This window comes from Periophthalmus magnuspinnatus, chromosome 9 (genome assembly GCF_009829125.3).
Source record: "Periophthalmus magnuspinnatus isolate fPerMag1 chromosome 9, fPerMag1.2.pri, whole genome shotgun sequence".
Taxonomy (NCBI): domain Eukaryota; kingdom Metazoa; phylum Chordata; class Actinopteri; order Gobiiformes; family Gobiidae; genus Periophthalmus; species Periophthalmus magnuspinnatus.
In genome coordinates this window covers 4,389,014-4,404,957 of record NC_047134.1, presented here as the reverse complement: position 1 = coordinate 4,404,957, position 15,944 = coordinate 4,389,014, and positions in this window count along the sequence as shown.

Here is a 15,944-nt window from a genome sequence, read left to right as displayed (position 1 = left end):
TTATTATGTTATTATTTTTATTGTTTCCCGATAACTGAAATGAGACTAATATTATAGACTGATTGATGGAAATACTGTATCTGTGTCCCCAGGTATTCAAATGTTGAGTTATTCTGAATGACTAAAACTGGACATGTTGTCATTTATTTATGTTATAATTTAGAATTTTGGTTCAAGATGATTATCCAATTCTTTTTCATTTTGGTTGCTTGTTTCAAAGCTGAAAACCAGTTGATTCTGTGTGGAGTTTTGCATGTTTCTCCCCGTGTCTGAATGGGTTTCCTCCGCGTACCCCGGTTTCCCCCATCAACCAAAACATGAACGCCCTTCGAGACAACTGTTGTTATGATTTTGGGTGGTACTAAAATAAAATGAATTGAATTGATTTAAACCTAAAAGGACTCTCTGATCTGCCCCCTTAGGTCTTTGTAAGCATGTTCCTTTTATCCGATCAAAAGAATCACTGGAGACCAGAGAGTAGACTCACAAGAGGTTTATTCCCTAATACATACAATCTAATACAAGTCCGGCGCAATGCTGTCCCTAGTACGTGTACAGAGATCTCAGGGGCGCTCCCGTGTTGATCTGAGTGCCTTACCCTGTGCGCCACATTTAAACATAAATCATGAATATTCAGCAGCTGGGTGTGGACATCATCTTCTTCCTCCCGGCCTCGCTGGTGTGACCTGTGTGACCTAATTTTGGAGTTGTTGCTCATCACTTATCCTGTTGATTTATCTCAGCGTTAACAGCTTAATCTAAGAGACCATGCAACACAATCTATTTTCACAGTACGTTCTTTGCTATGCAATAGGGCAAGAATGGAGTGTGTTTAAGCAGTGTTGCGTGCAAGTTCTAAACCTCCTTGAATCTAATCTCTAATATTATGAGCAATGACGTTTTATGTTCTTTATTCCCCCTTTTGATCTATTTTTATAGATCACCATTTATATGTTTCCTTAAAGTTCATACGGTGGGGCCAATACCGGTAATGTGGGTTTTACCTCCTCCTGCCTAACCATTGTATATTGACCTTTAAGCTGACCACATACAGCGCGTTGAACGACACGTTCAAGTAAAGATCTGATCAATGGAACACAACAACAACCACAAAAGACAAATAATGCAATCACCATTACTAATGTGGTAGCCATTGACATTGCTATTTGTTTCCAAGAGCCAAACATTTTGGAGAACCACTCGTCTAGGGGATTGTTAACACCTGAGTGAGAATGCACTGTGTCCGAGAACATTTGGAGTCCTTTAAGAGTTCTGGTTACGGAGCCATCTGGAGCAGTATTATTAGGAATAAATGTACAACACTGTTCTCCGAACAAAGAACATACCCCTCCCCGTTCGGCTAATAACATATCTAGGGCCATTCTATTTTGAAAAGTAGTTCTAGATACCGTGTTTAATTGTTCAGCCATAGCTGTGCCTAAGGATGTGGTCAGGTTGGTTAAATGCAACAAGTTGTAAAGGAGATAATTTATACGATCTACATTTTTGTTAGGAGTGATAGGAAATATAGCACTAATGAATGGGAGATTTTCAAACCCTACAGCAAGTTGATTGACTAGTTTATATTCATCTGGAACACGACGTGGTACACCTATAGCATCTACATATGTTGGGTTAGGGCTTAGAGCATGATTTAAATCAGACATAGTGTCACGTTGATATCTGGTGTGTGTGGTATGTGAACCTGATTGAACAATAATGGTAGCAGGATAGATAAGAGAAACCAATGAGCACACACCAGTCCAATTACCTGGCATATGTCCTCTGAGCGTGTCACTTCCGCACCACCGCCATACATCAACACGTTGCTTTAAAAGAGTAAAAGATTTGTTTTTGGTTAGATTTTCAGAACACATGTTGGGGTCAATAGAGCCTACATGCCTACAATCTGTACAATTTTCAGGACAGCTACTGGAGACACAGGTGAAATTACCCACTTTGGGAGTGTAAAAAATTGGAGGTTGGATATGAGCTTTTAGGATAGGGAAGATAGGGCCTAACTGTTTACATGATGAGGATAGATTGGAATCGTTCCTTGAGGAGAGCTCCAATGCACATGATGTGTTCTCATAAATGCCCGGGACCAACTGCAGCCGTGGCCTTGCATTAAGACAGAGGATGGTACACAGCCCCAAATTTGTGAGTCAGACCAAACATTTTTTTCAACCTTTTAGAGAGAAGCATTGTTAAAGTGTGTTCCATTATCTGAGCGCACAACACAAGGAAAGCCATGTTTGGGGACCCAAACATTGGTGAGAGCTTTACACACGGAGATGCCATCTTCCTTAGAACAGGGTACAGCTTCAACCCATCTGGTAAAAGAATCAACAATGACCAAAAGATAGCGTTTACCACAGACTCTATCAATAATGTCTGTGAAGTCTATAACAATTTCGGCACCTGGAAAGGGCGCAGGGTCAAATTGGCCTACATGTGGTCTGAGTGTAGGTTTGACAGTATAGAGTTGACAAGTTGAGCATTGAGAGTAAAAATCAGAGATCATGTCGGTCATAAATGGATGGTACCAATTTTGTAATCTAACTGACATTTGTTGTGGAGAGGCATGTTAAGGAACATGGGCATCTTCCAAACACGTTACTTTGAGTGACATAGGCAGAACTGGGTTACCATTAGGACCTCGCCACAGTCCTGTCTCATCCACAAACACTGTTTTTTAGTCCATGTTTGTTTTTCTTCTGGAAAAGCTGTGTTTTGAACAGAAATAATAAAATGTGGAGCAAGTTCCAACTGGGTTTGTGGAAGTGGCTGAGAAGGTAGCATGTATTGAGAAACATATCCCGTGGCTTGTTTGGCAGCCAAATCAGCGGCATTATTTCCCTAAGCTGTAACAGAGTCAGATTTAGAATGGCCAGGACATTTGAGAATAGCCAATTCAGAAGGCAAAATCACTGCTCGAGACAATCTTTGTACAACATCTAAATGCTTAACAGGAGAACCTTTGGCAGTTTTGAAACCATTTTGTGTCCATGAGGCTAAATCACAACACAGAACATTGACTACATAAGCTGAATCGCAATATATATAGTTACCTGTTTTCCAGCAGCAGTCTCCAAAGCCAAACACATGGCTAGGAGCTCAACACGTTGAGCAGAGGGCTGTTCTGTCAGGAGTTCACTTACCAAAGTTTTGTACTCCCCGTTCTTGGGAAAGTACTCGACTACTGCAGCAGCAGAGAGCAGACCATCAGTTTTTCTGAAGCAACAGCCATCAGAGAAAAGAACACATCCAGTGTTGAGAGGCTTGACCTTTAAATCGGGTCTGGCCAAGTTAAGGGTCAGGACAGCGGCAGAACAGTCATGGGGGGTGCCTTCAGTGCCCCATGAGTCAGCCATATTATGTAGGCAAGTTTCCAAAACAAGATGGGGTTTTTCAAGAACCTTAAGTAGGTGTGTCTGTCTAAGTGAAGACATAGTAAACGAAGAAGATTGAACCAATGATACAACTGTGTGATTTGTAACCACGTGCAAAGGATGAGACATGACAATGTGATCCGTCTTCTGAATCAGAGACACGACACCTGCCGCCATCTGAACACGAAAAGGTTGTTTAGTTTCAGTTGGTTCAAGCAATGTGCTAACATACAACAACACACATCTGCCAGCGCTGGACTTCTGATATAACACGCCATTTGCCGTGCCTCTGGAAACAGAACAATCAAGCCAAAAGGGTTGAGAAGAGTCTGGAGTAGCCAAAGCGGCTGCCTTGGCCAGCTCCTGTTTCAGTCTAAGAAAGTCATTGTTTGCCTCATCAGTCCATTCTAACGTAGCAGTCAGATCGCGCATGCCTTGTTGTCTTATCATAGCTCTGAGTGATTGTGTGGTCAGAGAGTAGTCTGGTACAAAGGATCTACTGTAGCCACAGAGGCCTAAAAATGTGAGCATATGTTTCACTGTCACTGGTTTTGGGTGTTGTAAAATGTCTTGTTGGTGTTTAGGGGACATCTGACTACCTTGCCCTGTGATAACCCTACCCAAAAACTCAACTCTTTTTCTGAAACATTGTAGTTTCTTTCTGGAGGCCTTGAGTCCATTTTTTCCTATGCATTGTAGTATCAACACAGTGGCTTTTAGGCACAGCTCTGGAGTTGGGGCAGCAATGAGAATATCATCAACATATTGCATAACAACTACACCATCTGGGAGAGTGACCTGCGACAACACAACTTTTAGACATTGATTAAAAATTCCTGGACTTAATTTGAAGCCTTGTGGCAGTCTTGTGTACTGCAGTTTACATCCTTTGTGTGTAAACGCAAACAGGTGTCTCACCTCTGGATGTAGAGGTAGGCAAAAGAAAGCATTAGCCAAATCAATCACTGTAAACCACTGGTGACGCGGTGTTAGGTTTTGAAGCATTCTGTATGGGTCAGGTACAGGAGGACATGGGTCCACTACAATGTCATTGATAGCTCTGAGATCATGAGCTGCTCTGAATTCGCCAGGTTCTTTCTTTGGCACAGGAAGTAGAGGGGTGTTATAGGAAGAATCAGACACCTCCAATACTCCTGCCTCCCACAAGCCTGTGAGCGTGTCATCAATTCCTTCTGCGGCTGCTTGAGATTTGTGTCTATATTGTGGAATATAAACATGTGTGTTGTGCTCATACTTAAATGTCACATCTGGTGTTGTGGAGCAATGTCCTACGTCATGAGGGCCTTGTGACCAAACAGAGTCAGGGACCTTTTTTAGTTCAATGTCAGTCCTTTCATGGTCTTCCATCTCACGTCCATGATCACGAGATATTACACATCTTTCACACAGTCCTGTAACAGTGAGAAGAGAATCAGATGTTATTTGAAAAGCATTCTGAGACTGCGAAAATAAAACGTTTGCATTCTCAGTGAGTTTCCAATCATCAACAATCAATAGTCGCTTGACCATGGGACCTAAGCTTTTGGCTTGGTGCCTGGGAGACAGTGCAAGAGACACATGTGGAACCGCGTCAGGTGACCTGTACCACAACAACTGGCTGGGTGTGAGGTCACATGATGCAGCCACACCTTCTTGGGCTATGAATAATTTTGTGATGACAAAAGTCCAATCTGTTTCATAAATTTGAGCATCAAATTCTTTGTCTATACACCAAATCATCTTTCCTGTCATAGAATAAAGTACAGTGGAGTGGATCAGTGGGCGGGTGGTAAGGAGCTAGTTGTTCCACCCAGGGCTTCCAGGTTTGCCACCAGGAAGTGAGAGAATTAGGGCAATGTAATCTAGTCCAATAAATGTCTGCAGTAGGTTCAGGTGGACTAGTTTTCCCCATCAGATATTGTCCATTGTTTCCTTAAACAATGGACAATATCTAACATAGCCACCAGGGAAAGTCACTGTTAGTCCATCTTTGTGTAATTTTAATAAATGCACTACATGTAATTTAAAACAGTCTTCGTCCCATATAGCCAATTCTGGGCTTTTGTTCAACTCTTCTTTCACAGGTCCAGGTAAGTCAGTCAGTATAGCACCTTTAAAGATGGTACTAGTGTTGTCGTTTCTAAATGGGTGTCTGTTAGTCTTCTCAAGCCAGCCAGTCATGGCTTTTCTATACCACTCAGCAGTGTCCTGGTCAAAAGTCCATTTTGGAACACTCGGGGCCATAGTCTGTGGGTCTGGAAATAAATACATAAAGCAGTCAAAATAGTCTTTTGCATGTGGTCCCAAGGCAGCCCCATCTCCCACCCCATCTGTGTCTGCAGTGCGTTCAATTGTTGCCAATTCTTGTCGTGAGCATGCTGCGGAGAGAAGAGCTCTTACATCGCCCATGGCAGCCTGTTGACCTGTCACTAGTTTCACAAACTCGCTCACCCAGAAGGAGCCTCCTTTAATCAGTGGCGGGAGCCTGTCACCCATCGCCTGTAAATTTCTGTATTGGAATAGTTCATAGCCACCCAGTTGGCCTTGTGCAGTTACTCTCAATGGATAGTTACCTGGACACTTACTCTGTGTCTTACTCTGTAGAGTACTCCGTGTCCCAATGGGAGACCGTTTGGGGATGCAGCTCTTTCCTCCTCTCTTTCTTCCTTTTTGAGCTGCTTTATGTAGTAATTTTGTCATTACTGCACTTTCTGTCACTTCTTTGTCTATCTGTTGTTCCTCCTCACTGTCCTCTGAGTCACTGTTTTTAGTATTTCTGTAATCACAAAGTTCAAAGGGTTTTATTGTGGTTTGGCTCTTTACACTATCTACATCAGATGAGACTATCTGCTCCTTTTGTTGTGCTAGCTCTCTTCGACTCTGATCCAGTGTTGCCTGTAACTCTGCATTGTCAATGTCTAATTCTGCCTTTTTTACTTCCAATGCCTTTACCCTGTCTTGACTCACTTGTAATTCTCTTAATAAATGTTCTGTTCTGATTTTAGCTTCCTCTCTCTGTTTATCTTGCCCTGTGTTTTGTGCTATAGATATGGGTTGGCCATGAAGCGCTGCTGCTCCTATCCCCAAGGTCAAGTCAGATAGTGACCCATGTCTGCGTAACTCTTTCTCTTTACTTCGTTTACCACGCTCTGCTAATGTTAACCAGTCTTCCTCACTCTGTAATTCAGTTTTTATATTACCTGAGAATTTCATTACAGGGGCCATTACCTGTGTCTGGTCTGGACACGAAGGAGGAGGAGGTGGTGCACTAGGAATTGCAGGATACACAGCATTCGTCCATTTTAGTTGGTCCTCCTCTCTCCAGTGCAGCTTTTTGATCACTTGCTTCTGTGTGTCAGGTTTAGGTCTAGGTGTGAGCTTACTTACCTTGGTGAGTGCTAAGCATGCCACCGCACAGCTGTGCGCCACACGTCGTATCTCCTCGACTGCTTCCACTTTTTTACTCAGTGCCTTTTTCTGAAATATTCTTGCCTTTTGTCTCTCTTCTGTGGTCTGCCCCATGACATACTGTGCTTTCTCCTCTCGTCCTAACCACAACTTACACATTTTCCCCAGCATGGATCTGTCCTCATGTCTTTGGGCATATTTACCTGGGCGCGAATCCACTCTTTATTCAACCTTTCTTTTTCCTTTGGCGTTTTCCTTTTCTCTATGCCTGACAGCACTTGCTCCTCCACTTTTTGCCACATATCTAACCATTCTCCATCCAGCGAGTCCTTGCCGCCCTCTAGTTGCGGATATCCACCAAACTCTTCACACTCTCTTGTAAACTCTTCATCCATAGTTCTGTTTTTGTTCTTTTTTTTTTTCTTTTTTTTAATTATATTTTCCTTGGTTTTACTTCTGTTATTTTATCTTTATTACTTTGTTTGTTATACAGGACTTTAACCTGAACACGACTGTTAACCTTTTTTTGTGAGGGACTCTAACCCTTCACTAGGGACTTGAACCCTGTATACAGGACTTTAACCTGTTTTACTAGTTACCCCGTGGCCCTTCTGTCCCTAAAATGCGATTTTAATACGGTCAGTTTTCTAAATTTTCACCAAAGGTGGCACCAGACAGCACGGTGACTTCCTCAATTTACATGTAGTCAATATGGAAGTTTTGAAAGGTCTTCCTTACCTCTTTAGTTTGCCGCGGCGGGAAGTCACAATGCGTCCAGTCGCCTTGGACCTATCCTCGAGGGTCGGTCTCCGTTCCCAGGGCCTCAAGATTGGATCACGTCGGGGGTCACCAAATTGTAAGCATGTTCCTTTTATCCGATCAGAAGAATCACTGGAGACCAGAGAGTAGACTCACAAGAGGTTTATTCCCTAATACATTCAATCTAATACAAGTCCGGCGCAATGCTGTCCCTAGTACGTGCACGGAGATCTCAGGGACACTCCTGTGTTGATCTGAGTGCCTTATCCTGTGCGCCACATTTAAACATACCGGTAAATCATGAATATTCAGCAGCTGGGTGTGGACATCTTCTTCTTCCTCCCGGCCTTGCTGGTGTGACCTGTGTGACCTAATTTTGGAGTTGTTACTCATCACTTATCCTGTTGATTTATCTCAGCGTTATCTGTAACAGCTTAATCTAAGAGACCATGCTACACAATCTATTTTCACAGTACGTTCTTTGCTATGCGTTAGGGCAAGAATGGAGTGTGTTTGAGCAGTGTTGTGTGCAAGTCCTAAACCGCCTTGAATCTAATCTCTAATATTATGAGCAATGACGTTTTACGTCCTTCATCTTCAGAACGCAAAATTGGTTCCAAAATTATAACAGAACCCAGGTAGCTGATGGGTTTAAATCAGATTTTTTAACTTTAAGTAAAGGCGTGTCCCAAGGCTCAATTTTGGGCTTGCTACTTTTTACCATATTTTTTAATTCATTTATCAATTTAAGACAAAGCCTCATACATTTATATGCAGACGATGCTGCTTTGTATCCAATGTTCCCAATCCAAAATTCACTCAAAAATCTTAAATTATCACTAAATGCATATAAAACTAACTATGATTTTTTTTTTTATTTAAGTGATGTGGAAGCTACAAATCTGTGTACACTAAATACACAGAGTGAAAGAATCTCCTATAAATATCTTGTCTACGTCTGAAAACCAGCCGTAAATGTATTCCCAAAAATAAAATACATTAGAAGGACATGCAAAACTGGATAAATTGGTGCCACTAATGCACTTTAATAATCTGGAGATAAACATTTAAAATCACATTTGCTCCTGTTTTTAATGTTTTAAATGGGTCTATGCAGGTACTTGGTTTGTTTGTATTGTTCTGAATTTCAACAGGGCACTCATGAAAAAGAGAGTCGGTCTCTCATTGGGCTCTCCCTGTAAATATCAGAGTAAAAATTCCAGAGTCACATTTATATAAAATGTATTATAAAATATTTATCATTTTTACCTTTGACAAATAGGCCCTCATATTTAAGTTTAATCTCTGCAGTATGGAATTAACTGTGCGTAGATCGTGATTGAATAGATCTATTATTTTCGTAGAATTATACTAATTAACTAATTAAATAATAACTAAATACAACATCAGGGACCTTCTTTCAGATTCTTGCCTGATCTTACAAAAAGATTGTTACAACAAGGAACTTTTGAATGAAAAATGGCATCAGTATTGAATTTAGAATCTTTGAATTGGGACCACAATAATCAAAACGGAGTTGCCAGGGATTTAACGAGTCACACTGAGGGTGCAGCCAAGTTTCAAAGTGATGCAAACACAACACTCTTGTATTAAAAGTCTACATTTACCTCCTAAAATGAGGTGCACACTTTTAAACAAGGGTGCAATACACCATTTTGCACCTCTGTAAACCTGGGGCTGCTCACAGACCACACTGCATTTCCTGAACAAAGGCAGAAGTAGCTCTGGTTGCCATAGTGCCGACACGTTAGCTACTGTGGCTATGAACAGGTCTAAAATGTTCTATTTTTGTTAAATTTGTATAAAAATTTTGTGTATGTAACATGTAACATATTTTTACTGTTTACTGTTGTGTAAAGAAAACTTTATTTTCACTTTTCAAAGCTGAAAAGACAGCAGTTTGGTGAATGGCCCTTTGATATTTTGCAGTGACATCACACCTTATGTCGTATTGGTGCCTTTTATGTTTTTGATGCTGTAAAAATGTACTGTACGGACATCTCTTTACAAAGTGTGTAAACAAAGCCGTGACACTTACAGAAAAGCTTATGGACATATGCCCTGTTTCAAGAAGCAGGTTTAGTCCAAACTCAGACTTTCACCCTGAAAAGAGATCAACTTCAGTCTCAGAGAGTGAGCTTAAATGCTGAGTCAGTCACCATGGTAACTCAGTCTGTGAAACTAACCTGGTCCAGAGCAGGTTTTATTCTAACCCAGAGTTTAACCAGACTCTGCTCCTGAAGGAGGGCTCTGATTGGCCAGTTCACGGCCTCATTCACAGGAGTGGAAATGGTTACAGTTTGATACAAGATCATGTCATCAGGTCATGTTCTTCCACGGCTGGGACAGAGCAGAAACGAGATCAAACTTAATGCCCAGTTTTTATCGACACACGTCCTGTTCATTTACAGGTGTTTTTATGCAGTAGTTTTGAGAGCATAGAGAAGCATCATTGAGGTCGATCCTGTTTTGCAATGAGTTCACTCTCGGTGGTACGGCCCATTATCGTTATTTCAACCTTTTGAATAATTCTTCAGTTTTCTGTTGAATGATCCCGTGGTGTCGTTTTTGTTTCACTTTAGTTTTGGTCCTGGAGCCCATTGGATAATAAGAGGAAACCACATCAGCTCAGGTCACTGCTTTGAGTTCACATGAGGAAACACAAATGTCTGAAAGACTACTGAAATAATGTACAGTGGTCCCTGGTTTATCGCGGGGTTATGTTCTAAAAATAACCCACAATAGGTGAAGTCCGCGAAGTAGTCAACTTTATAATTATATGTTTTAAGGCTGTAAAACCCCTCACTGCACACGTTATACACTTTTCACAGACAGGCATTAACATTTTCTCACATTTCTCTTCTGTTTAAACACTCTCAAAGTTCAAACCTTTGTAGATAAAAAAAAAACAAGCGCAGTATTATAGAACGAAACCAAATACATGTAAATGTACACCACATCCACATAATCCGGTACAGACGTGTGCACATACACCAAACCCCTATAATCCAGTACAGAAGTGTGCACGTAGCCCACACCCTTATAATCAGTACAGAAGTCTGCACATACACCACATTCCCATAATCCAGTACAGAAATCTGCATGTACACCACATCCCTGTAATCCAGTACAGAAATCTGCACATACACCACATCCCCATAATCCAGTACAGAAGTGTACAGCACATCCCCATAATCCAGTACAGAAATCTGCACATACACCACATCCACATAATCCAGTACAGAAATCTGCACATACACCACATCCCCATAATCCAATACAGAAGTGTACAGCACATCCCCATAATCCAGTACAGAAATCTGCACATACACCACATTCCCATAATCCAGTACAGAAGTCTACACATACACCACATTCCCATAATCCAGTACAGAAGTCTGCAGATATACCACATCCCCATTATCAGTGCAGAAATCTGCACATGCACCACATCCCCATAATTCAGCACAGAACTCTGCACGTACATCCCATAATCCAGCAAAAACGTCTGCACGTACACCACATCCCCATAATACAGTACAGAAGAGGACAGCACATCCCTATAATACAGTACAGAAATCTGCATGTACAGCACCTCCCCATAATCCAGTACAGATGTCTGCGTGTACACCACATCCCCATAATCCAGTACAAAAGTCTGCATGCACACCACATCAACATAATCCAGTACAGAATTCTGTGTGTACACCACATCAACATAATCCAGTACAGAAGTCTGCGTGTACACCACATCACCATAATTCAGCACAGAAGTGTCCACCACATCCCCATAATCCAGTACAGAAGTCTGCACATACACCACATCAACATAATCCAGTACAGAGGACTCCATATCCACTGATTCGAAAGCTTTAATTAAATCCATAAACAGAGCTACACAATCTTGTTTATCAACAAGGGCCGTGAAAATGTCATTTAAAACTTTAGTGGTTGCTGTAACAGGACTACGCCCTTTTCTGAAACCTGACTAACAAGATTCAAAATGGAGCATTTATTTAAATAAACTGTAACTTGATTTGCAACTTTCTAAAACTTATGCAAGACAAGGTCCTTTAGATATTGGCCGGAAATTATTTACATTTTTAGTTGTCCCAAGACAAGACACGAGTCATTTTCCATGATTCTGGTATAACTGCCATTTGAATTGGGAATTTAAAAATATGTAAAAGAGGTTGAATTAAATATGGGGCAGCTTGTAATAGATGTTTTGGATCAAGGTCATCAGCTCCTGTGAATTTCTTTGGGTCTATGGCGTGGAGAGCATTTAAGACCTCCATGTAAGTGACAGGTCTTATGCTGTGCTCACATACAAAGCGTCAAAATGTGCCAAAATTGTGTATAATGGATTTTGTACACTACCCAAAAAAGAAATTAGAGTTTCACAATAAAACAAACCCAAAGGACACATATTTATACAAATTATATGGTATGATAGGATTAACATGGGAATTGCTCACACCCGGGTGAACGTACCTTAAATAAATACATAAATAAACAAATTATGTGAATCTTTCCCAAACTAGCGACTGTTCACAGCATTATGCACTCATTAGGTTTCTGCTGAAGTGTGCTAACCGGCCTTGAGCTAGCTAAGCCGTGTATATAGGTTTCAGCTAAGGTGCGCTAACCGGGCGTGAGCAGACTAAACCTCGTTTATTGTCCGGAGAAGACAAGGTTGGTGCACGCTTTCACACAAACCGCCATCAGGATAATGTCTGGAGAAGAGCCATGTGGCATTGTGGGTGTGAAACTGTCTTAAATCTAAACATAGTGACACAACATTTTGAACCCTACATGCGTACCCCTTTCTGAATCTGGTTTAATTTTCTGAAAGTTTCTGAATCTGGTTTAAGTTACCGTAGTTATGTTAAGTTCTGGTTAAGACCTGGTTTAGTCCGAGTTGGGTCCTTGTTTAGAACAGGTTGAGACCCGGTTTAGTCCCGATTCAGTTCTAGTTCAGTCCTATTTCAGTCCTTATTTGGTCCTGGTTTAGTTCTTTTTTGGTCCTGGGTTAGCCTTGCTTTAGACTTGGGTTATTCCTGGTGTATATCTGGTTAAGCCTGGTATACCTGGGTTAGTCCTCGTTTAGTTCCAGTTTACACCTGCTGTAGTCCTGGTGTATACCTGGTCTAGTCTGGCTTAGTCCTTGGTTTCGTTCTAGTTTACTACTTGTTTAGTCCTGGTTTATACCTGGTTTAAGTTTAGCCCCGGTTTAGAACTGGTTTATGTTTAGTCCCGGTTTAGAACTGGGTCAGGTGTAGTCTCGATTTGTACCTAGTTCAGGTTTAGTCCTGGTTTAAACTTGGTTTAGGTTTAGTCTTTGTTTAGACCTGGTTCATGTTTAGTCTTGGTTTAGACCTGGTTTAGGTTTAGTCCTCGTATAGCCCTGGTTCAAGTTTAGTCCCGGTTTTGACCTGGTTCAGGTTTAGTCCTCAAATGCAGGTGTAAGTTAGTTATGTTAAGTCTTGGTTAAGACCTGGTTTAGTCCTAGTTTTGTTTAGACCAGGTTGAGACCCAGTTTAGTCCTGATTTAGTTCTAGTTCAGTCCCAGTTCAGTCCCAGTTCAGTCCCAGTTCAGTCCCATTTCAGTCCTATTTCAGTCCTTGTTTGGGCTTGATTTAGTTGTTTTTTGGTCCTGGGTTAGACTTGGTTTAGACCAGGTTTATTCCTGGTGTATATCTGGTTAAGACCTGGTTTAGTCCTGGTTTAGTTCCAGTTTACACCTGCAGTGGTCCTCGTGTACACCTGGTTTAGTCTGGTTTAGTTCTTGGTTTTCATTCTAGTTTACTATATGGTTTATACCTGGTTCAGGTTTAGTCCCGGTTTAGAGCTGGTTTATGTTTAGTCCTTGTTTAGACCTGGTTCAGGTTTAGTCCTGGTTTAGACCTGGTTTAGGTTTAGTCCCGGTTTAAACCTGGTTCAGGTTTAGTCCCGGTTTAGACTTGGTTCAGGTTTAGACCCGGTTCAGGTTTAGTCCCAGCTCAGGTTTAGTTTGACTTTAATATTAGTTCTAAAACACATTTCTTTTTAGTTTGTGGTTATTTTGAAGTGTCTCTAGAACAAAGGTGTGATTCGGGGGAGATTTAGAGCCGTGTGATTGGCCAATTCATCTGTCCGTCACCCACTTCCTGCCGTTTGAACTGCCTAATGTTCTTTAATCACTTGTAAATCCGTATAATGCATTTGGGCCAACCACCTCAAACGCATGGGGCAGACAGGTGTGGGGGGGAGGGGCGGAGCTAGGGCTCACCTGGGGGGACACAGGAAGGAAGCGCACTCTGATCTGTGAACACTTCAAAAACAAGCGCCCACATCAGAGGCACGGGGGGGGTATAAGAACCAAACGCACCCCAGTGCAAACTCACAGCACAGAGACAGTCTTCACCTTATTGTGTTTGGATTCTCTTGGGAACATCTTGGATTTTCGGATCAATTTTCAGACAGTTTGAGGACTATTTTTGCTTCAAATGTTTATTTGAAGACTTTGTGGGATTTTCTTAACATTTGAAGGAACTGAAAAAAACTTTATTTTTGTCTGAGCTCAATTAACTCAAACTCACATTTTCTAAATTAAGAACATAAATATTTAACAGAAGCTAACCTCTTCGTTGAGTTTTTTATTCTGACTGACACAAATCTACAAGAATAAGCTTCTTTTTGGTAATATTTAAAAACACATTGATTCACTTTTTATTTTGAATGTTGTAAGGGTTTTTACACAGAGTGCAAAATATTGGCATGAATTAAAACTTAACAAAAGTAATCAGAAAAGTTGTTGCACTGGTCGTGATCCTAGTCTAGTTCTTGTCTAGTCCTCTGATCATGGTTGTGATCCTGGTCTAGTCCTCTGAGCCTGGTCTGGTCCTGATCTAGTCCTGGTCTAGTCCTCTGATCCTGTTTGATCCTAGTCTAGTCCTGGTCTAGTCCTCTGGTCCTGGTTTGATCCTGGTCTAGTCCTGGTCTAGTCCTGGTTTGATCCTGGTCTAGTCCTGGTCTAGTCCTCTGGTCCTGGTTTGTTCCTGGTCTAGTCCTCTGGTCCTGGTTTGATCCTGGTCTAGTCCTGGTCTAGTCCTCTGATCCTGGTTTGACCCTGGTCTAGTCCTGGTCTAGTTCTCTGACCCTGGTTTGATTCTGGTCTAGTCCTGCCCTGGTTGTCCCCCGTGTTGTTGCACTGCTCGTGCCCAAAGATGAGGCTTGTTTTGGGGGTTCTTTTATGTGTGGCTCTGGTCTCTGGTCTGGCCCTGGACTCGAACACTATCAAGTCCTCCAAAGATGCCTCTGTGCCAACGGTACAAACATTAAACAAAAAAAACCTTTACATTTGAGCTTTTAAATGTTGATTTTGATAAACCTCTCCTCCTCCAGCATTCTCAAAATGGGAACTCTCAAAGATCCAACCGACGAGGATCAGGGAGGTCTCACTCCTCTGTTTGTACAGGACCGAGCTGTGACGCTCCTCCAGTGAGTTTAGTCCTCATTTAGACCTGGTTTAGTACTAATTTATACCTGGTTTAGTCGTGGTTTAGTTCTGGTGTAGACCTAGTTTAGATATGGTTTGGGCCTAGTTCATTTCTAGCTAGTCCTGGTTTGATCTTGGTTTAGTCCCAGTTCAGTCCTGATTCAGTTTTGGTTTTGTTCTGGTTAAGTCCTTGTTTGGCCCTAGTTTAGTATTGGTTTAGTTCTAGTTTAGTCCTAGTTTAGACCTGGTTGAGTTCTGGTTCAGTCCTGGTTTAGTCCTGGTTTAGTACTGGTTTAGACCTGGTTCAATCCTGGTTTAGTACTGATTTAGTCCTGGTTTAGTCCTAGTTTAGACCTGGTTCAGTCCTGGTTTAGTCCTGGTTCAGTCCTCTAAATATGTGTGTCTGTTTTCAGAGAGGCTCATGCAGTAACAGGCCGCAGAGGAGACAGTCCAGCAGAGACCAAGACCAGAATCTGGACTTGGACCAGGATTCGGACTTCAACAGGACCAGAGGTAACTTCGTCTAATCTCTTTCTCGTAATTACCAATATGGACTGAACTAAAGGTATTTATTTATTTATTTTTATTTATTTACTGGAAGGACAATGTGCAGATACATTAAAAAGATGGCTGCACCAGATTTAGCAAAATGCTAATTTCCATCTGTAGTCCTTGGTAAGGTAAAAGGAGCTGTTAACATGAAAACTATCGCTTCATGACGTCACAAGGTGGAACAGAGCACTTTGAGCTTTGGAGTTGTAGACAGACTAATAATAAAATGTTTCTCAAAATTGTGTGAATGAAACAAAACACAACTGCAAAACAAGGGCAGATCAACAAAATGGCGTCCTCTAAAATAAGAGATTAATGATTACTCAAACATG